Here is a 23,110-nt window from a genome sequence, read left to right as displayed (position 1 = left end):
CGGCACTTGCGCCTCACTGTTGGTTTCTTCTGGAATGAGTCCAGATCCCCAAGATGTGCCTCCACATCCTGGACCTTTGGCTGACAGTGTCTCCTCCTAAACTCAAGGTGAAGATGCAGACCTTTAGGCTCTGGGCGGAGCAGCACATTCACGCTGAGAAACGACCACCAAGGCGAAACTCCTAGAAGACCTGCACTTCGCATCTACAGCAATCATCTTCGCTGACTACCAACGTCAAGTTCCAGTGAGACCTGCACTTCATCTGCCACACTCCATCTGCCAATACGAAGATCCATTGACGATCAGCTCTTCTTGTTACAACAGTGACCGTTTGTGATGCCCAACTTGCTCCTCGTGCTGACAGCAACTTCCATGCATCCCCCGCCAAAGCGAAGGACAGCTCCTCGTGTGGGCTTGAGAAGGTAACTCTTCTATTGGACGAATGTGATCCCTGTATTCAACCATGGCTCCTTTGTAGTCACTCTGAATTTGTGGCTTTATTCCGGTCTAGCACGACCAGATGACCGCGAGTACTGCTTTGTGGCGCTATTTTCACCTACAACTTTAGACACTCATATTTCAGGCTCTACTGATTGGATTTTTGCTATTTTAGATTCATATCTATTTATTAAAGTTTACTCTATTTTTCAAAATTGGTTAGGGATTTTCCTTGTGTTGTGTATTCACTTTTTTTCTGTTTGAGTGCTGCCTAAATACTTTACAAATTGCCTCTACATTAAAACTGACTGCTTTTATGCCAAGCCACCGAAGGGTTAAAAGCACAGGCTTAATGAGTGAGTTTTATGGATCACCCTGACAAGGATTGTGTTTATTATTTGAGTTTGGTTTACTCCCCCACCTCCCTGATTCCTTACACTGTGACTGTTGCAGGTATGTTTTTTGCTCACTCTGATTTCTGTGAACCCACAGGAAGGGGAAGAGGGCAACTTCAATAGATGATTCCCCACTTGCAAGCACAGAGCTTCAGGTCCTTTTACAGGAGTCATCAATACTGACGACACAATTAAATTGTTGAACGCACATTTGTACTTCTGAAGCTAAAGCTCAAATTTATTTGGAAGTATGGACGACAAAGGTGTGCTCAGATTTACAGTCAGGGAACTGGTTTAACAAATATGTAGCTGGTGCTTAGTTACACTGTTCAGCTCTTCTGGGCATTTTGCTGTTGGCAGATTCATGTGCATTGGGATGCGTAGGTTTTGCAAATGAGGTCTGTTTGGCCTGGGGCATATTTTTTTCTTTTAATTATGAATTTTAAAAAACAGAGGTGTTTGGGACAGTGGAAAACAAGAGAGTTAATAATTTCCCCAGTGATGCTACATAAGTGGGAGGAAAATCAGAGTTCAGTGGAGGAAGGCAAAGGGCAGCAGGCAAAACAACCATTGGCAAAGCTAGTAGGCCTGGACAACCTGCTTCTTTATGTGCTTGTTTTTGTGCTCCCTGTGTCTGTACTCTATTTTGTATTTCTCAGAATTGAAGGTACTGTAGATTACCAATTTATAACGTCTACGGAATAAAAAGCAGAAGCACTGCAAATGGGTTTCTAATTTTTTTATAGAAGGTTAGGTATCCTAATATCTTAAAATCCTTAGAAAAATAAGAAAACTAAAGCTACTAAGAGCTGTGGGCCCTATAAACCCATCTTTGTTTGGGGATGTTATAGCGTATTCAAAGTTAATAGAAAACCTATCACTACAATAATTACGGAGACTGTTTCTCTGTGATAATATGGACTTAAATATGAATGGGACACAGTTGACAACAATAATGTGATTACTACTGTATCGGATAAGGCGGAGGTAACAGTAACTATGGTAGAAGTTATACTATTAGATAGGTCTCCTGGCAGCTTTTTTGTTTTGGTACTTTCTTCATAGGAGACATTTAAGCTCAAAATGTGTTAGGTGGATGAAGATTAAGCATAAACATGAGAATGTCTTTGTATAAAGTCTTGGGCACACCTCTTAGCAAGATCTTCCATCAACCGAGCAGGGCAGACCTTCTCTCCTGTACTCTTCACAGTTTATTTGGAACCATAAATAGATGTATTTTGGCATCTGAGGAAGTCTACTTGATACTTCTTGGCCTAAGATTTCAGCCTATTCAGATGATATTGCAGTATACACTGCGGATGGAGGCTCAGCGGTCTTAAATATATGTAAGGCACAGATATTAATTACACAGTGCGAGGTGGAGAGTGATTAAGAATAGTAATAGCGTAGAATAAATAGGGATAACAGATGATGCATTGTTGAAAAGTAATGGGGGCAGGAGGAATCCAATCGAAAGAGGATGGATTTTCTATTTGTCTTATGAAGGAATTGGAATTTTGCAAAATGGTACTCACACTAATTTAATATTTGTTTAGATTAATTCCTGTATGTGTGCCCTCGTAATTTATTCAAAGGTTTGTTGCATCTATTGGGATTTTCTGTGGGGGTAAAACACACCCCAGTGAGCCCTATGATATTTCAAACTGCCTGCTCAGAAAAGACAGTTTTTTTCAGACTTTAGGTTCTCTTTCTGGACAGCAGTGGGCAACCATGTGGTGTCATTGAGGGAGGCGGGCACAGGCTTTTTCTGGTCTGGTCTTACTTATCTTAAGCCCATTGCTATTTGGAACCAAGCCAAAGCTTATCTGGTTAAAGATGCCTTCTGAATCTTTCTACACATGGAATGATCATACGCTTCTGGAGTACTACTGAGGCCAGTCAATTCCACTAGGGTCTAAAGAGGTGGAAAAATGTAGCAAGACCGAGATCTCCAATTATATGCCACCTTGTATGCAAACATATATGAAAACTTTAAGCAGTTGACACATATGTTTAAAAGTATTCAAACTGAGATGTATATTCACTATAAAAAAAATTAAGTAACTATGGAAAATAGTTCTTTAAGTGGATTAACCAAGTTTTGTGTGTGCAGAGATCGGATAATCAGCAGGCAAAATGGCGGGAGAACTAGAGGCGCCAGTTTATTGCATACCTTTTCTCATTTATGACTTCTGCCTACTCTCATTCATGAACAAGTTAAATATGTGCATCCCTGCTCACCATCAGAGAGTCGTGGGGGAAATTATGAACTTTTAGATGTTTGTTCTCTTGGTTAAGCACACACTATTTAGAACTTAGTCTTGCATAGGCAATCTCTTCATTTTGTAAAATGCCCCTAGATATGTTTTGCGTTGTAAATAAATCAAACCCAAGAAGCTATTTGGACAAGAAATACATTATTGCGGTTTTCTTCTTCTGGCGGTTAATGTGCTTTTTATAAATGTCATTAATCTTTTTGCTCATACCGGAGGCTTGAGAAGAAAAAAAACCTCTAATTTTGTAGTTGGATAAAAAGAAACTCAATAGCATGTCATCTGCTGCTTGGTAATAAGGTTAACTATGGTTTTAAACCTAGATAGCAACAGAAATGTGTTAAGGTCAATCAATATATGGTTTGTAGCAGACATGAACGTGATACCAATTCTCTCATCGTTAACTTGTTAAAAGGGTATTTAAAATCCAATTTTCTGAATATTATTATACCTTTGACATGCGGTTGAAATCCCGTACATAATAATGTATTGTTCAGTTCTTATACTCGTGGGTCAATAAACCAACCCGAACCTGCTCTCCACTTCTAATCCCTCCGTGCCTAGTAAATTAACCAATCTAGCAGATGACTTTAGTAATTTGAAAATCACTTGCGCTACCATGGATAATGTTGTGTGAATCACCACAGTAGAAAATGTTATCTTCTATTTTAAACTTCAAATACACACTTTGATACATTTGTTACATATTGGTATGTGACATCTATTCTTGTTTCTAATTATGGATCTTAGACTCCTAACTGTCCATTAACAAAATATGTACATTTTAGTATGATCACTCCAAAATGATTCACATTATATTAACCTGTGTTTCCACCCTATTATTTGATTATTGTGTGGTGGGCGGAATTGCAATTTATTCTCTTGAGCAGTTGTCTCTATTTTAGCAGTGGCATCCTTGAAGGGTAATTCTTTTTACTGTGATGCTTCTTAGAAACATCTTTTAATGGCACTCAGGAAATGTTAACCTCGTATCTTTTGTTAAAACTCCTGCATAGAATATATTGTATATTAATAGCAAGCGTAGTTACTCGTTTAATGTAGAAATAGCACATGTTGTTGGTTTCATATGTGGCGATTTCTACTCAATTCACCGGTCTGATTCATTCTCATCAACTACTTTTGGAATACCAGCAGGTCAGTTGCTTGAGCAATAGAGCTAATGCTTAACATGTGGCGGTAGTTGCAGGTGGTGGACTCAAGCACTCATTTTTGGGTAATATATATTATTTTTCATCATCAGACTTGGGGCCCAGAGCAAAAAAAAATAACGAAAAGCAGAAACGAGAGGATGAAGGGGAAAGAGCAAGATGGGAAAGCAGTGGGAAAGAGAGAAAGCAAGGATGGAAAATAATCTTCAAGAGTGTGAGAGCAATGCGAAATGCAGGGTGGCGGAAGAAGGCTACACACGATTCAACAGTAGTGAAATTTAGCAGCGGGTTCCTCAGAAAAATGTTGGGCCTCTGCACTTATAATTTATTTATTACCAACTAATCGCCTAATAGAATCATCCATTTTATTTAGGTATTGATATCTCATTATAAGCTACAGGTCACTGATTAGATTCATGCAGCCTTTTCAATCCACCTGACTCTGTTAAATGATTTCCATTGCTCTGAGTAAAATAGGCCCCTTATTTATGCAACTCTAAACAGTTTGTTGTGGCACGAGACAAATAGACAATGTAATTATATTATGTAGGTAATTCCTATACATGGTGAAAATGCCTACAATGCCTCAACATGTTTATTTCACACTTAACTTAGTAAATAAAAAACGAAACGAAATAAAAACAATTAGGTAACTGATGGATTTACTATGAGGAATCTCGTGAAGCCAGGTTTTAGCTGTCGTCCCTCCACTCACAAGAGTCTGGTACCATGGTGACCTCGTAAAATCCACAATACTTGTTAATACAAGACCATTTAATCAACGAGAGTAGAGAAAGGCTTCACGGCCAAAGGGGCCCTCATAATTCGAAATTTGCATTTGCCCTCATTTGCTGTGGCTAGAAAAGCTTCTGCGGTCTGCTCAGTGTTGTGTCAAAAGCTAGACTGGCGCACACCTCCCTGCAGCTCTGAATGGCTTGGGTTAATAAATGGATATAAACTACGGCCTACTGTTTACTACTGGATTATGTGAGTTTAGGTGCCTCATCCTGAGTTGTCCCCTTATACATTATTTGGGATGTGCTAGATTCCGGGCCAATATGCTGGAGCGAAACTGGCACCAGATTCATGGGATTTGCAATTTTTCTTTCAAACACTTTGGTGTAAGATATCATCGCTCACAAAGCACACACTAATTATTTTCCCTCCAGATGGATGTTGATTTATATGGATTTAATGAGACAAGACACCATCAGATCTGTGCTCTCACCATTTCTGTGCAAACAAATATGTAAATAGCCAAGTCATGCATTGTTTAGACTTGTCCCTTTTTTTAAAAAAAATTCCTCATGTTGCCTGCATAGGAAAATTCTCCACAGAAATGAGTTTCTGGATTATATTTTCCTTGCATGGTTTATTTAGTAAATTTAGCCTAAGCTCTCAGCAGCTATGACTTCATTTACATCCATAAACCTTGTACCTAATGGTGCCATTTAAGCGCAGTGTGTGGGTAGGAAAGCTAGTCTATCAGGAATGGAAATGGCCTGGATCTCAGCAGAGCTAAGGTTGGACGATCTCATAATGTGCACTAAATCACAAAAGACGGAATCAACTGACAAAAAAACTTTGATTAACACTTTTCTTTAATAAATATTTTTATTTCGCTTGTATCTTTGAGATGGTACAACTTTGTCTTGGGAGAGTACCAAATGTCATATAGAAATAACTTTGTCAGCAACACATAAAATAATTTGCTGATTTGAACATCAAACAGTGACGTCCTACCACCCAGACATCCACCCACCCACCCACATTCAGCAAGCCTCTGGCCACAGCACAGGGAAAAGTACAGTCCAGCACAACATTTGTATACATTCTCTGATACCCCAACACAGTGCAATACTGTTTGATATTAAGTCCCAACATTAATCATGAAGTCCTGGGAGTTATAAGTCAACCAACTAACCCGGATTTTCCAAAACTAACAGGGGCAACCCTTGCTAGCATATGTAACTTTCTCCACCACCATGTACATATCCATGCCCCTTTTCCACTCTTGCATTATTGGGCATTGCCCCACTGCCCAATACCAAGCCATGTCCCTCTTGGCCATTATAAGGTCCAGATTACAAAACTTTAGTTTTAGCCTTGGCAGGTCAACATCACTGGGGAACCTCAGAAGAATGAACGTGGAGCCAAGAGGAATGGGTTCTCCCAGGACCTTGGTCAATTGCCCAGTAACATCCTTCCAGTACCCATGGATGTGTGAGCAATACCAGGTTGTTTGTATGAAGATGTCATTTGCCGTCCGACAGTGCAGACACCGCAGATGCTGCTCCCTCCCCATCTCATACAGCCTTCTTCTATCATAGTACGCTGTATGGAGGTTTTAAAAATTGATTATACAGAGCTTCGCTTCTATTGCCTCTTCCCTCGGGTGCATCCGGTCCGCCACCCAGTCAATGTCCTCCAATTCTCTCAGATCAGCCACCCAGTGTCCCCATAACGGGTGGAGATTGTCCGCCATCTTGTTGTTGTTCAGAGTATTATACGTTAGGGAAACTGCACCCCTTCCCAACTCCTTCGTAAGTAGCCGACCCTCCAGTGGACCAAAGTCCGGGACATCATCTCCTGGGAGTCCCTCAGCTTGCCAGGCATGGTGGGATTCTCTCTATTCAAGAATTGAATAGTATTCATCTCATTCTCCTGCTGCTTCTCTACAAAAGACAGGAGGCCCCCATTCACTGGCACATCCCCTATCTTAGAAATATCAATCAAGTCCCAGGCCTCAAAGCCCTTAAGTTTCCACAACACTGAGAGCCAGGCACCTTCCCACAGAGGGGTTTACTGTGTTATTCTACAATGCCATCCCATGCATTTTGTGGATTTCTCCGAAGTCGCCAGGGCAACCTGAGTGGCAGGCAGAAGTCTTAGTACGCCCATACCCCCTTAGAGTTAGTGAAGACAGGACTTTTTCTCCCACTGGATGCGCTCCAGCTGGAACATGGAGTGGTCATGTGGGGCAAAGAGCCAGTCATTGATGTTAATAAGGTGGGCTGCCCAGTAGTAAGCCTCCAAGTCAGGGAGAGTCAGCCTCCTGCTATAAGGGTGACTAGACACATTTTTAAAATAAAAAACGTCTTTTTTAATGATGTTATTATGCTCTGGCATAAATCTGAATCTGGTGCAGCTATTCTTTCTGTATAGGTATAACTTAATCTTTTATGTTGTAATATTTTTGTAGGTCCCTAAAGGTGGGCAATTGAGAGCATATGGAGATTTTCCAGAAATAAAAGCTAACAGAAAAGAAGCAAGCAGAGCCCATAGCCAGTAAATGATATTATTAAATTTGCCTCTACTCCCTCATAAGGCTGCCTGCCCTAAGGGGACTATAAAATGACCTGTCATCTGAGACAGAGGGGAGGGAGAGACTTTTGATAGGCTAGAATGGGTGTCTAAAAGCCTCAGTACTCTCGAAGACACCTTAATAATGGGTTTAGAAGAATGCTTGTGTGTGTTTGTTGCTATGATAACTCAGTGTTTAATATACTGAGTTAAACCATAGGGGGTGATGGACGGAGTGTTGAACATTGCAAGCACTCACCCCCAGTCAACTGATCTGGGTTTAACCCATCATCATTCTTTAGCTCACTACGCCACCTCAGTTCAGACATGGCCATATGCAAATCAGTCTGACCCTGTGCCTCATGGGAACAGTCCAGCCGAACTGCCTAAGTTGACAGGGTATGTCCAGACGTGGGTCCCTTGCTCACTTTGCCACTGGTTTCAGGCTAGCCTGGCTGATGACGGCTTATTAGCCAGAAACCAGTCCCAGGATGCTTGTTTCCGGTCCAGGGAAGACATGGCTTGGCAGTTCGGCCTGGACAGTACCCATGAGGCACAGGGTCAGACTGATTTGTATATGGCCAAGTCTGTACTGGGGTGGCGTAGTGAGCTAAAGAATGATGATGGATTAAACCCAGATCAGTTCACTGGGGGTGAGTGCTTGCATTGTTCAACACTCCATCCATCATCCCCTTTGGTTTTGCTTTGTTCGCCCTACTTTGGCAGGGTATGCCCAGACGTGGGTCCCTTGCTCCCTTTGCCACTGGATTCAAGCTAGCCTGGCTGATGATGGCTGATTAGCCAGAAACCGGTCCCAGGATGCTTGTTTCCAGTCCAGGGAAGACATGGCTTGGCAGTTCGGGCTGGGAGAGGAAACGGGGAAGCTGAGGAGGTGGGCAGCAGTGGAGGGGACTGGTCCTGATGCCGAGGGGGCTGGAGCTGGTACAAAACAGTGATCTAATGCAATCTGTGCATGACTCAATCAGATGAAAGTTGCCACAAATCTGCCAGAACCTATATTCAAAGGGGCAAGCACGTTTCCTACTTCAACAGGAAACAATAAAAAAACAAGCGGCGTGAAAAAAAAACGCCCACAAGTGGTGCGCGCGCGTGCTTTGCCTAAAGACCAAGTAAACTCGGCTTTGACTCTCTAGAATTTGTTGTGTTGCCAACCTCTATCTGGGAGTACGGTAAAGCTCTGCGCTCAGGAGCAGGCTGTTTATAGAGCCCTGCACACATCAGTGTCATATTTGCTACATGACCACAAGCTATATATATTACGTGATGGCGTGACTCGTGCTTTGGCTAAAGACCAAGTAAACTCGACTTTGACTCTCTAGAATTTGTTGTGTTGCCCACCTCTACCTGGGAGTACGGTAAAGCTCTGCGCCCAGGAGCAGGTTGTTTTGAGAGCCCTGCACACCTCAGTGTCAGCCAGGGCGGGCCTGGACAGCATGCGCACGCATTACAGCACGTCCAGCCCTTATTTGTATTCCAGACTCTTCCGGAGAGTCAGGGCCTCGGGCGACGCCGCATGCATCTCGGGCTCGCCCGTGACTTCAAGGGCTCTCCGAGCACCATCAAGGGCTGCACTGACAAGAACTCAGCACTAATCCGATTAGTATCAGCACTTTAAAACCACATGCACTCCGGGGAGAGGAGGGGGCGGCGGAGGGAGGAGGTGAGAGGCGAGGGAAAATAAAGAGTGGGAAGAGGAGTGATAGAGAAGGGTGGCCAGAGCTAAGAGCCCGAGAGAAGGAAGGGCGGAGAGAGGTTAATAAAGAGCTAGGAGTAATTGTAAAACAAGGACGGCACAGCGACAGCCGACGGAGGCCGCACGGATCCCCAGGCCCTGGGCGCAGCTCATCCGGAGCCTCCGGGGCAGGCGCCAGGACCCGGCGAGCAGGCTGAACAGGAGGGCGCGGCGGGAGAAGCTGCCGCCCTGGAGGGCGCCATAAGGCGCTGAAGCTGCGGCTGTCTGGACAGACAAAAAAAAACTATGCTTTCAATTATCGCGCCCGTGTCTGGGCACGATAATTCAAAGCATATGGAAATGCGCGTAATAGACACCAATAGGCATGGGGTGGAGCTATGGCGATTTTAAGTCCCTTTTTTAGATGGCCCTTCTGTGTTCTTGAATCCTCATTTTCAGCACACGCTTTGTACTCCCAATGTAGATCTTTTTGCTTTCATAAACGATAACATAGATTACGCCACAACTATTACAGTTTATGAATTCTTTAATTCGATATTTAACAGGAGTGGTATAACTAAATTCCTGAATCCTATTTACTCCAAAGTCACAAATGTTACGAGCACCTCATGTATAGAACCCTTTGGGTTGGGTTGGAAGCCAATTTCTATTTTGTTGGTCTAATGGTTCCAAATATTTATGTGTAATCCATGCCCCAAGTGGGACATTTCCTGTGTATAAACTTGGGTTTCTCTTCAGGAATATTCGATAGGCCTGGCACCCCTTGTAACAAATTCCAATTTTTTTCCAGGATCTTATAAATTTGTTTCTGGTTAACGCTATAAGTTGAGATAAAGACTATTCTGTCTTGTTTTTTATTTTTATTTTTCTGAACTAAAGTTGTCTCTCTCTTCATTTTATGGATTTTGGTGTTAGCTCGGTTTAAACCTGTCTCTGAGTATCCTCTGCCCATTAGTCTTCTTTGCACCTGATTTAAATCTGCTTCGAAATCTTTGTTTAAGCTACAGTTGCGTCTGATGCGTATCATTTCCCCATAGGGGCCACCGTTGATAACCAATTGGGGGTGGGCACTTTCTGCTCTTAAAATTTAGTTTTTGGCTGTTTATTTGTGAATTCGTTTGCTCTGAATTCTGTTTTCAACTATGAACAGTTCCACATATAAAAATTCAATATTGTTCTTGTGGTGACATATGGTGAAGGTGACATTTAAAGTCATTGTTATTCAAAAATTCAAAATATTCAATTAATTCCTTTTCACCATATAACTAAAACATCATTGATAAATCATCCCCAAAATAAAAATGAGTCGATCCATTTTGCTGCTCTCCTACTCCAGGCATGCTCCCTCTCAAAATAATTAAACAACAAAAGAATGATCGTGGGTATGAACCTAGGAGAAATTAAAGGTTATACTCACCAAAGGGAAAATGGGGTAAGGAAAGGGTTAGTGAGGGGACAATTCTTTAGTATGAAGAACCCCTCACTCACCGACCTGGCCGGTGACATTCTTCATCATAGGGTTCCCACCGGGTAGACCGAATGTCTGCCCGGTGTGCTACAACGCCTGATGTTACAGCAGAGCTGTTTTTTGTGTTGTGGGTAGTGAAAAGTGAAGATTTTAAAAGAAAGCAGTCTGTGTTCCAAAAAGGCTTTTTATTAAGAGACCAGCTTGCGTTCGTTAAAAACAGGTGAAGCGGACACCAAGAGGTCATAAAATCGAACCAATAGTGTCCTTAGTGTGAAAAATAGGTCGACATGTTTCTGCTCAAAGAGGCTTGTTCAGCCGAGCTTTCATCAGGACCAGAGAGTGACCCCGGGGGGTATACACACGCTAAGGCGTATCCTAACCTTGGTGTTGTGTTTGTTGTTGGAACTAACTCACGGTTTAGTGGACAATCCTGGAGTTTCCCGCGTCCAACACTGTTGTAAATGTATCACTTGTTTTCTCAACTCTATGATCTCTATCTATTCTATGCTCCGTTTCTATATTCTAGAACTTAGGTAGCTCTGACTCATATAGAACCTTAATTGAGTCAGTTTGTGCCTGGCCAGCAAGCGTTTGGTAGACTGCTGTTTGTACTCCATTAAATTACTTAATTAATTATAAATAAGTTGTCCCTTCTTACTTACAACAATTTGGCGGCGATTCCTGCTGGTCAGAAAGTCTAAGGAGGTCAAGCTGTGTCCTGGGAGTGAAAGAAGACGTTTTGAGCAGATTCCGTTTTTTTTAAACAAGCAGCAGCTGCCATCACAAAGAAACCCACTAAGTGCAAGTCCATCGGAAGTCGAAGAAGGTGAAGAAATCTTGTTTCTTCAAAACTGAGGAAATTGCCTGGCATTTATTTGACGGTGCAAAGAACTGTAAGTGGCCCGCATCTTTTAAATTAAGCCTCGCACTCTGTGCACGTTCATCTCTGCGCTCTGTCTCCCTGCGCGTGAGGAAAGCATTCGACGAAGGCTGCGCGTCACAGTAACCCGTCGCGCTGAGCCCCAAGCCTCGTTTTCAGTCATATCAAGCCTCTGTTTCAATCGAGGCCATTTTGTATGTTTACAAACTACGTTTGCCACCGCATTACCTCAAAGCCTCGCACTTTCACATCGTAATTGATTACCCAACGAAGCAAATCCTGAGACTCCGATTTGGAAATAAATTAAAAAGGTATGTCATATTAAAAATACGTGGGAACAGAAAATTAAACTGTTTAAAGCCAGAGAAGATAGTTACTCAAGAAGGTTCTGTTTAGAGTCGTATATCTTTTATTCCTCACGATTTTGGTTTGTGTGTACACATCATGGCTCAACAGATAAATGTCCCCGTAAATGTCATTCTTCCACCTCCGTTTTTGACTGATGTTGGAAATCCGCAAATTCCATGGGAAGATTGGTTTATAATATTTGACAATTACCTGGAAGCATTAGATGGGCAGGAATTTTCTGCAAAGCGAAAAAAAGCCATTCTGCTTAGCTCATTGGGCAAAGAAGGACAGAGAGTTTTTCGGTTTTTACCTATGGCTCTACAAGCGAATGGGCAGGCTATGCCTGATGAATACAAAGAGGCCATTGCTAGGCTTGAGGTAAGATTTTCAAAAGAAGAGAATCTTGTGATGAACCGTTATAAGTTTTATACACAACATCAAAGAGAGGCTGAATCTGTAGATGACTTTGTGGCACGTCTAAGGGAATTATCAATCAAATGTAAATTTGGAGCCATGAACGACGAGCTCATAAGGGATCAGCTTATGGTTCAATTTGCTAACAAGAAAATTCAAGAGAGACTATGGGCAGCTAAAAACCCGTCATTGAAGGCAGCTATTGATTTGGCGAAAGTCATAGAAGAATCAGAGAACTGTATGAGGGTTATTGACTCCCATAAGAAAAGCACATCACAACAAGATGTCTCTGAAGTTTCAGTTAAAAAGAGCAATCCGGAGTGTGGGCATTGTGTGAAAGAATCCATTGCTGTTGTTAAGAATAAATCCAAATACTTCCAGAGAAAAGACATGCCCAGCAGTAAACAATGCTCAAGGTGTGGTAGTTATAGTCACTCCTCTGAAGCAAGATTTTGCTTTGCTGCTAACAAAGAGTGCCTCAAGTGTGGCCGTGTTGGACATTTCTCTAAAATATGCAAAGCAAAGACCAAACAAAGAGTAGCCATTGTGGAAGACTATATACGTGAAAATGGTAGTGAGAGAGACAGACTTCTCGTTGTTAATGATGTAGTCACTGTCAGTGAAGAAAAACGTCAGAACAGACCCAAGGCGCTTTTTCTTATTGATAAACACGAAGTGTACTTGATGGTAGACACTGGATCTCGTTATACAATCATACCACAGGATTTGTTTACAAGCATATGGGATAACAAAGATCTTGTTCAGAGTGATATTAATCCTACTGGTTTTCAAGGAGGAAAAATTGACATTATTGGCTATTTTGACTCTGACATTGTTTTTGAGAAAAGGTCTATTTTTGGTCGAGTGTATGTTTCAGTGGATGGTCCACCCATTTTGGGATGGGTACAGCAGTACGATCTGTATATCATTATCAATCCCAGAGCAAAAAACCAGGTTATGGTCATTGAGGATGAGAGTGTTGACAGTATTCTGGAAGAGTTTAAAACTGTTTTCAACAATGAATTGGGTGAACTTAAGGGGTATTCCCACTTCATTAAACTAAAGAAAAACAGTATTCCAGTTCAGCACAAATTAAGGAGGGTACCTCTGTCTATAAGAGACGATGTAAAAATTCTGATTGATGAAATGTTGCAGAGTGGTGTGATTGAGCCAGTAGAAGCCTCTGCTTGGGTTTCGCCTGTGGTGATTTGTAAAAAATCGGATGGCAAACTGAGGTTCTGTGTGGACCTCAGGTCATTAAACAAGTGTATAGTTGCAGACACTTTCCCATTGCCCAATATAGGAGAAATGGTATCTACTCTTCAAGGAGCTAAGTTTTTTTCTAAGCTTGACTTGAAGAGTGCATATCATCAGGTAAGACTACATGAGTCTTCCAAGGAGCTCACTGCTTTTGTAACTACGGAGGGTATTTTCCAATTCACACGGCTCCCTTTCGGTTTAGTATCAGCAGCCAGTGTGTTTCAAAGGATGGTGAGCGAGATCTTCAAGGGGCTACATAATGTTATCTTCTTTCAAGATAACATTTTGCTTTTCGGTGATTCTGTAGCTTGTCACAATCGTGTACTCAAGGAAGTTTTGCACAGGATTAAGGACACTGGCCTCACATTACGAAAGGAAAAGTGTGCTTTTCTTGTGCAGAATATAGACTACTTGGGCCATGAAATATCAGCCGACGGTGTCAAACCGAAAAGAGATCTTTTGGAAGCCATACGGTTGGCTCCTAGTCCTGCAGACCAGTTGCGCTCTTTCATGGGTTTGATTGAGTACTATTCACGATTTGTAGAGAAATTTTCAGAGAAGACCATACCCATGAGGGAGTTATTGAAAAAAGGGTGTAAATTCAATTGGAGAGTTGAGCATGAGAATTGTTTTGTCAACATAAAAAAAGATATTTGTAATGCAAACATTCTAGCACCTTTCGATACCAAGAAAATATCGACACTGTTGGTTGATGCTTGTGCCACTGGCATCGGTGCTGTTCTTCTTCAGAAGCACAAGGAGGGTGATCGCCCCATTGCATTTGCCTCACGTACCTTGTCAGCTTCTGAAAGAAACTATTCGGTCATCGAAAAAGAGGCATTAGCAGCGGCATGGGGTACACATTATTTCCGTACTTACCTGTGGGGTGCCAAGTTCAATTTAAAGACTGGTCACGAACCACTTGTCCGTATTTTCTCGCCTGGTGGTGCCACTGGTGGTTCTCCTAGGCTTGCTAGATTCGCAGCGAAATTACAGGAGTATCAATTTGACATATCACATTTACAAGGATGGAGAAATTTCCAGGCAGACTGTTTGTCAAGGTTGTCTGTTGACACTCAGGATGTTAATGATGCAGATTTTTGTTTAGAGTGTTGTGATGACAACATTGCTTGGATTGATGATGTTCTTCATTTGGGTGAAGGGTCTTTTTCAAAGGATGAGTGGATTGATGCCATGTCTTAGGAGAAGTCGCTGAGTTATTGAGAGTTGGTTCCAGACGTGAGAGTTGTGTTAACATTAGTGTGAGGCCATTTTTAAAGGTTATTGATGAACTTTCTTTATATAAGGACAATGTTTTGATGCGTGGAGAGAAATTTATTCCGCCCTCTACCCTGAGATCTAGGTTAATAGCATTGGCACATGAGGGTCATTTGGGACAGACGTTAACACAACAGAGATTGAAAGTCAACTTTTGGTGGCCTGGCCTGGACTCTCAAGTTTCTTCTTGGGTTGAGGCATGTACATATTGTAGGGAGAGCGAGAAAAGGTTGAAAGTTGCTGTTAGATCTAGTATGGGAAAATTACTTCATCCTGATTTACCTTGGCATACTTTATGTTTTGATTTTATTGGCCCCATGGAGGAGTTGCCATTGTCTCAGCGCTTTGCTATAATATCTATAGATGTTTTCAGCAAATGGCTTTCAGTTGAATTTTTAAGAGACATTACAACAGACACAACTATTAGACATTTAAAGACTTTGTTTTAACAAGAAGGCTCTCCTAGCGTTGTTATCACTGATAATGGGACACAATTGGTTTCTCAATCCATGTGTTGTTTTTTGAGTAACTTTGGCATTAAACACCATAGGACTTCTCTCTATAACCCACAAGGAAATGGTTTGTGTGAGCGTTTAAACAGACTTGTGAAAGGCACTATTCAAATGGCCATCACTCAAGGTGTTCCTGTTAATGACCTAGTACAAGAAATGGTTTATGCTTATCGCACTTCCACTCACGGTTCAGACAACAAATCCCCTTTTGAAATCATGCGTGGCAGGGTTCCTAGTACTAAACTAACACCTTCCTGGCTGAAAAGTCTGATACGTGATGATGTTCATTATGAGGGTATTTCCAGTCCACAGCCTAATTCTTCCAAAATTGAAGAGGATGATTTAGTGAAGGTGAGACCTGGAAGATTCACCAAAGGTTTGTCAAAATTTAGAGGTCCTTTTACTGTAAAAAATGTTTTTCCTCATTATCTTACTCTAACCAACGGTGAGAATTGGAACTTGAGGAGAGTAGCTTTGTACAATTTTTTTTTTATTGTGGTACTGTGTCTTGTGAAAAAAATGTTATAAAAAGGGGGAATAGTGGTTATATGTTTGCTTCATCGGAAGATTCTTCTGTTTCTAATTCATCTCCAGTCCAGAGGCAGTGTGACGGTGGTGGTGATGATACTGACTCGCAATGTGGTAGTTTTTCTAACACTACTTCCATTCCTTCTGTTGCTGGTTCTGTGATCATTCCAGAGAATGTCAGACTCTCAAGGTACCGCAGACCACCTGTGTACTTGAATGATTATTGTTGTGATTAACTTGCTAATTTCTGCTTAATAGTTTTTGTTTCTATTCATCTTATGTTTTCTTTTCTGTATTAATGAGGGAAGATGTGTTGTAAATGTATCACTTGTTTTCTCAACTCTATGATCTCTATCTATTTTATGCTCCGTTTCTATATTCTAGAACTTAGGTAGCTCTGACTCATATAGAACCTTAATTGAGTCAGTTTGTGCCTGGCCAGCAAGCGTTTGGTAGACTGCTGTTTGTACTCCATTAAATTACTTATTTAATTATAAATAAGTTGTCCCTTCTTACTTACAACAAACACCCCATGAAGAAATAAATGATATGGAGGACAAAGCAACATCAATGTTTATCCATTGCTCACCACGTAATAGGTGCAAGCTCAAACTACCTCTTGCAACCGTGGGTTCTCGATATTACGTCTTTCACCCTTGAAACCCCTATGGTGCCCTGTTTGGCAGTGTGAGTTAAACGTATTTAAAATAAGGTGCAATAGTGAATTATAGCAATTGCACAATCTCTCATGCATGGTTGGCTTGTAAGCATGCATTAAACGTGACCAAAATTTCAGTCTTGATTAGGTTTGAAACCCAAAGATCACTAGGACAGATATACCATAGTAATGCTCCCTCTCAAACCACCCCATAAAGAGATTGGTGTAAGAGGGAGCAAACCTGGGGCCCATTGCTGTGCTCCTGATTTGGTGATACCACTCACCATCAAATAGAAAAAAATTATTTTTAAAAATCAACATGCTCATGTCGGCTATTATTTTGGAATGATCACGTTGACTTGCACTTCTTTTGTCTAAAAAGTGATGTAGCACCTCTGCCCCTTTTTCATTTTTTATGCAGGTATACAGACCTACAACATCTATTGTAACAAAAACTAATGTTTTCCTCCCAGACTATGTCCTGTAATTGGTTTAAATCATCCATTGTGTGCCTTACGTACGAGGGCAAATTTGTTACCAAAGATTTTAGAAACAGATCTACAAATCTGAGAGGTGTTCTGTGAGACTTCCTATACTGGAGACTATCGGTCTTCCCGGTGGCTTCTGTAAAGATTTATATACTTTAGGCAATATATAAATATAAGGGAAAGTAGGATTGAGCAAATTCAAATATTTGTATTCTTGCTCATCCAGTAAACTAATTCTTTCAAAGAGAATCATTTTTCTGTTATTATTCTGCCTGCCTCTTTAATAGGATTGACGTTTAGTTTCCTGTAACAACTTGCATCTCCCAATTGCCTCTTTATTTCATTACAGTAATCCTCTCTGCCCATCACCACTATATTTCCGTCTTTATCAGCGTTGCATATCACTATGTTTTGATAATTTTTTAGCGTAGTGATTGCTTGACGCTCCTCCCTGGATGTGTTGTCATAGCAGCTATGTTTATTCCTACCACTTTTGATTTGATTCTCTAACTAGTGTAATTCATCCATGGTCTTTTTCACAAATACATCAATGGGTGCAAACTGATGACCCTGGGGAATACATTTTGATGCTGGTCTCAAACCACTAGTACAGTCATAGTCAACCGGGATATTTAACATTGATGCCACATCTTCCAAACTTACTTTGTCACCCTCAGTCAAAGAAACCAAAGTATGTACATTTTTGGATGTTTAATAGACAATTTAGAACTTTCCAAATTCATGTTTGACCCCACAGGTTCATTGATTGTTGAGAAAAAACTTTTTAATTTAAATTTTCTTGCAAACTTATAGACATCAATCTCCACATCAGTGAAATTACAATAATTGTCGGGACAAAATGTTAAACCTCTTTGTAAAACAGAGAGTTCATATTCATTCAACACTCTATTAGATACATTAATGACTTTCAAATCTCCTGTGGTAGTATCTTGTTCCCTTCCACCCATATCTGTCACTACTTTCTGAATTTTCCTGGCTGCGTGTGCCAATCCTTATACTATTGATGTTTTCGCCTCCCACTCCTTGTGCTGGCACTGCTTTTTTCTTTCCCGTTCTGATTCTCTGGATTTTCTCGTAAAAAGATGAGCTCTTTCTTGGTTTAGGGCCTATGTTACTTGCTGCCCCAAATTCTTCACCAGCGGAAGCATCTGAGCTGGTGTAATTTACTGAGTTTAAGTCATCTTGAGCCTGGACCCCTCCTTCGTTTTTAGGCTTTTGTATTTAATCAAAGCCTTTACCAAAGGTGAATACTCTCCCTTGATTGTAATCTCGTTCGCCCCTGCTGATTTTACTTATTTTTTTCTCTTTAATCTGTAACTGCAGTCTATTGATAACTTCTTTTAGAATCCCATAGTTTTTCTCAGTTAGATCAGTTAGATTCATGTCCCTTATCTCTTTCTCAAGCTGTGCAATCTGTTTTTAGTTTTTCCACCTTTCTTTCACAATTTTTAATTAATATATGCATCATACAAAATGATGATGAATGTAAATTCTCTTCCCACTCTTGAAGTAAATCCTCATCTGAATCTTCAAATGTTGGGAAAATCAATATTCGTAAGCCTCTTGGCACTCTCTTTGGTCAACATAATTTTTCAAAGTAATGCCATCCCACCATTTCGAAAGATCCATTTATTTAGCTTTTCTAGTTTAAGAAAATTTGGTTTTAAGACTACTATTCGTTGATTCCATGCCTTTATTTGATATTTCCTGTTTGCTCTGAGCAAATAGTTCTGCCGCAAGTTTTTTCCTATCATCTTCCATCCTGGAATTATTTATCTGTACACAAAAATCCCCTATGGCTGTCTAACACTGCCCTTCATAAACTATAACATATTACAACATCAGTGATGAGGGCTTTACAGGTGTGCACTAGTCACAATACAAATTATAGGGATGATTCGGTGTTGACACTCTACTTTCAGTGTTACACCGCTTCAGGCCACTGCTTCAAAAGACAAATGATAATTTAAGTGAAAGGAGCGTCTTCTCAGTACCACACACTGTATCAATCCTTAATTTACCAATATCCAAAGAACAAACAACAGGCCATATTCCAAGTGTAAAGTAAAAAAAAAATGTCCACTTTAATTCCAATAATTTCAACAAGACATTTTCATGTTCACTATGCAAGATCTACACGTTTCGTCCTTTGCTGGGCTGCAATGAAAAAAAAATTATATATATATATATATATATATATATATATATATACAAATCAACACATCACTAATATATAAAAACAATTGAAACACAAGATTATGCAAAGACCTGCCTATCTCCATTCTATGCTTAATAACCCTAAACACCTAATTGGTCGTGTTTGTCAGTTTTCGTTGTATTTTCTAATATTCAGTTTAGCTCTGCTCTTCACTGTATTAGAATCCAATGTGGCAGTATATATATATATATATATTTTCCTCGCACACAACTTGATAATCTTCTTAATCAAAAACACTAGAACAGACAAAATTGGTCCTCGTTAATACCCTATGTTACCCAAACATCCCAAAAGATCCTTACTCTCTATCCCAATCAATGTGTGGGTGGTTTGACAATAATAGGGAAAGGAATTAGGTCAAGTATAATGAATATGATAAAATTCAATTCATGTCACATTTTACTTTTAGAACTTTGATACTGATGAGTTAAGACCAGTTAGAGAATAAAGAGCTCACAATGACAGGAAGCAAATGAGTAAAAAACTTAAATTTAGGTATGTCCTTCACTTATGCATTTGATTTTCTGAGTTAACGAAACTAAATGGACTAAAGAGTCAAGTTAGGGTTTTGTGAATAAGGTTTATTGAACAAGGTTGACTTCTTTAGTAATAATTAAAATAGGATTAAACAATCCAATAAAGAACTGAGTGTGAGACACAGGGTATTTCAATAAGTTTATTAGTGTAAATGTATTTTGATATTTCTTATTTAGATTTCATTTGTACAAATGAATTAATATGTATAAACAAATAATACATTATTGTTTGTATAAAGAAATGATATACTACTCTGTTTAAAGTAACTAATGTCATGATCCTGGGTTATTAGTGAAGTGTTGATTTGTAGATATATTTTTTTCATTGCAACCCTGATGACGTCCAGTAAAGGATGAACCACGTAGGCTGTCAAGATTGTTGTATAGTGAACATGAAAATGTCTTGTTGAAATTATTGGAATTAAAGTGGAAAAAACTTTTTACTTTACACTTGACATATGGCCTGTTGAATGTTCTTTCGATATTGGTAAATTAAGGATTGATACAGTTTGTGATAATGAGAAGACGCTCCTCTCACTTAAACTATCTTTTGATTAAATAATGACCAAGCCAATAGGGTTGACTTTTGTATTTTGCTAGACCACGTGTACACAAACATGTGCCAATATTATAGGAAAATACACATGCAAATAAGCAAATAGAGCAATATACTTACTGCTGTCATTGTTTATAGTGCAGGAGAGGAACAGGATTTCACTTCTGCATCTCTACTGGCATTGATGCACATAAACCACTCAACATGCAGTCGACAATATACACAGACCAAGAAATGTGGTATGTTATGTTGGTTAGTTGTATCATACTTTATTCTGCTGGGGCCTTCGAACAGCACTAGCTCTGACAGGAGAGTGGAAAGCAAGTAATGAAAGAAAGAGGGGATTTGGAGGGAGTATTATGGACCGCATGATATTCTTCAAAATAGGTGGGTAGCCTGGAGCTTACCAATGGCAAGTTCTTGGCAAGTAGGCGTCATGAATGAGAACTACCAAACACACAAGATGATGGATGGAATGGTGCACAATGGCAAAACATTCACCCCCAGTCACAGATCTGGGTTTAATCCATCGTTATTTTGCTCACCAAGCCACCCCAGTTCAGACATGGCCATATGCAAATCAGTCTTGACCCTGTGCCTCATGGGAACAGTCCAGCCCGAACTGCCAAGCCATGTCTTTCCTGGACCGGAATCAAGCATCCTAGGACCGGTTTCTGGCTATCAGCCGTTTTTGCATTTGTTTTTGCATGACTGAGAACTAGTCAGGACATGATTGAAGTTGAATATATGAGTTTAACGTATACATCTGTGTGTGGAATCGGCCTGACAGAGAGCTGATAATAGTACTGTTAGAGGTGCCAATGAGAGCCAGGAACCCATGTCCACATAACAACACACGAAGGCTGACTCACACAGAATACAAAAAGACATGCAGGCATCCAGTTTAAAAAGTCTGAGGTACTTGTACATAGCACAGGAACAGGCATATTTAGCGGGACAGAAAGGATCAGATTAATACAATAAATGAAGCATTGATTTAATAATAAAGATTTAAGACCTCCCTAAATCTTAGGTTGCCTCAAATGGGATTTTGTCAGCAAAGTGTCCTATCAATCCAATAAAATCGCTTCTACTGGGAGAAGGAATACTTTAGCATTTATGCCCATTCATTGCTCTGCTTTTTTACTCATTTTTAATGCTAGCCTATGACAGACTGGTTTTCTGTATCACTACAAACGTTCTACATGCAATGTTGGACTTTTCTTTTGCAGGACCTTGTTCTCAACTGCTTTAGTAAATTAAAGTAACTGAAGACAAATACCCCAACTCCTTTAATGTAGTCATTTGTTATAATGGCCAAAAACATGGTGCTTGTTATAAATGAAGAACATTTCTAATTTTGATATTTCTGTTTTAAAATGACTTAAATTTGTTTTGACTTTTCATAAAATTCTACAGCGGAATCGGACCACAATACACTACGTCCCCTGCTGATACAGGAATATATTGAGCTAGCAATATGTTACTGTCCCTGCAGTTGCAGTGAGAGATTGGGGCCTTTATGCTCTTCTGTCTCCACAGACCTTGGGACATCAAACTCTGGTGCAGAAGTGACCCAGAACATACTTGTGTCCCAGGTCAGATTGTGGCCACAACACCCATGGTTCCCAACCGATGCTGGGACAGTATGGCCCACAATCCACTTTTGTCCCTGCAGATGTGGTGACAGATTATAGCCAGAACACACTGCTGTACCCGCATATACTCTGACTGACTTGTCCTACATCACACTTCTGTTACAACAGATGTAGGTACAAGTTATGGCCACAACACCCTTCTGTCCCTATAGATGGGGCGCAGCAGATGCTGTGGTTCAATGGGTACACAGTGCACTTCTCTCCCTGTAGATGTGGGGGGGGGCAGATTATGACCAGAATGCACTGGTATCCCTGCAGATGCTGCAACAGATTGGGCCAACTTTACACTTCTGTTCCTGAGAGAAAAAAGACCTGTGTTCCAGGTCAGATTGTGGCCACAACACCCTTGTTTCCCAACCGATGCTGGGACAGAATGGCCCACAATCCACTATTGTCCCTGCAGATGTGGTGACAGATTATAGCCAGAACGCACTGCTTTACCCACATATGCTCTGACTGACTGGTCCTACATCACACTTCTGTTACAACCGATGTAGGTACAAGTTATGGCCACAACACACTTCTGTCCCCATAGATAGGGCGCAGCAGATGCTGGTGTTCAAAGGGTACACAGTGCACTTCTCCCCCTGTAAATGTGGGGGAGGGGGCGGGGCAGGTTATGACCAGAATGCACTGGTATACCTGCAGATGCTGCAATAGATTGGGCCAACTTAATTCTTCTGTTTCTGCGAGAAAAAAGACCTGGAAAGACAGGGAGACAGAGATAGAGCGAAAGAATTTAGGAGACCGTGAAAGAAACAACACGAATGAGAGAGGCAGAATAAGATCAATTTTTTTGGTTACCTTCTTAACCAAACATATCAGGATTACACTATTGGGGATATTTCAGTTACGATTCAATACATACACAATTGTTTCCCCTTCAGCGTTCCTAACACTATCTACAGTCTAAGAACTTCCCTTGTTGTGTTGAAGTTCTTTGTGGCATGAATTATTTCAGGGCACTGAACACCACTGTCCATTTCAACCAATCA

At 40.6% G+C, this 23,110-nt stretch overlaps 1 protein-coding gene across 2 annotated transcripts in view; it reads left to right on the top strand.

Moving 5' to 3' along the window:
- TBC1D22A (TBC1 domain family member 22A) overlaps nt 1-23,110 on the top strand; it is a 2,393,943-nt gene that overhangs the window by 192,296 nt on the left and 2,178,537 nt on the right. The window lies entirely within an intron of this gene.

Source organism: Lissotriton helveticus, chromosome 1_1, assembly GCF_964261635.1.
Source record: "Lissotriton helveticus chromosome 1_1, aLisHel1.1, whole genome shotgun sequence".
Classification (NCBI taxonomy): domain Eukaryota; kingdom Metazoa; phylum Chordata; class Amphibia; order Caudata; family Salamandridae; genus Lissotriton; species Lissotriton helveticus.
Note: the sequence above shows the minus strand (reverse complement) of the source record. Positions and strands in the feature narration are given on the sequence as shown.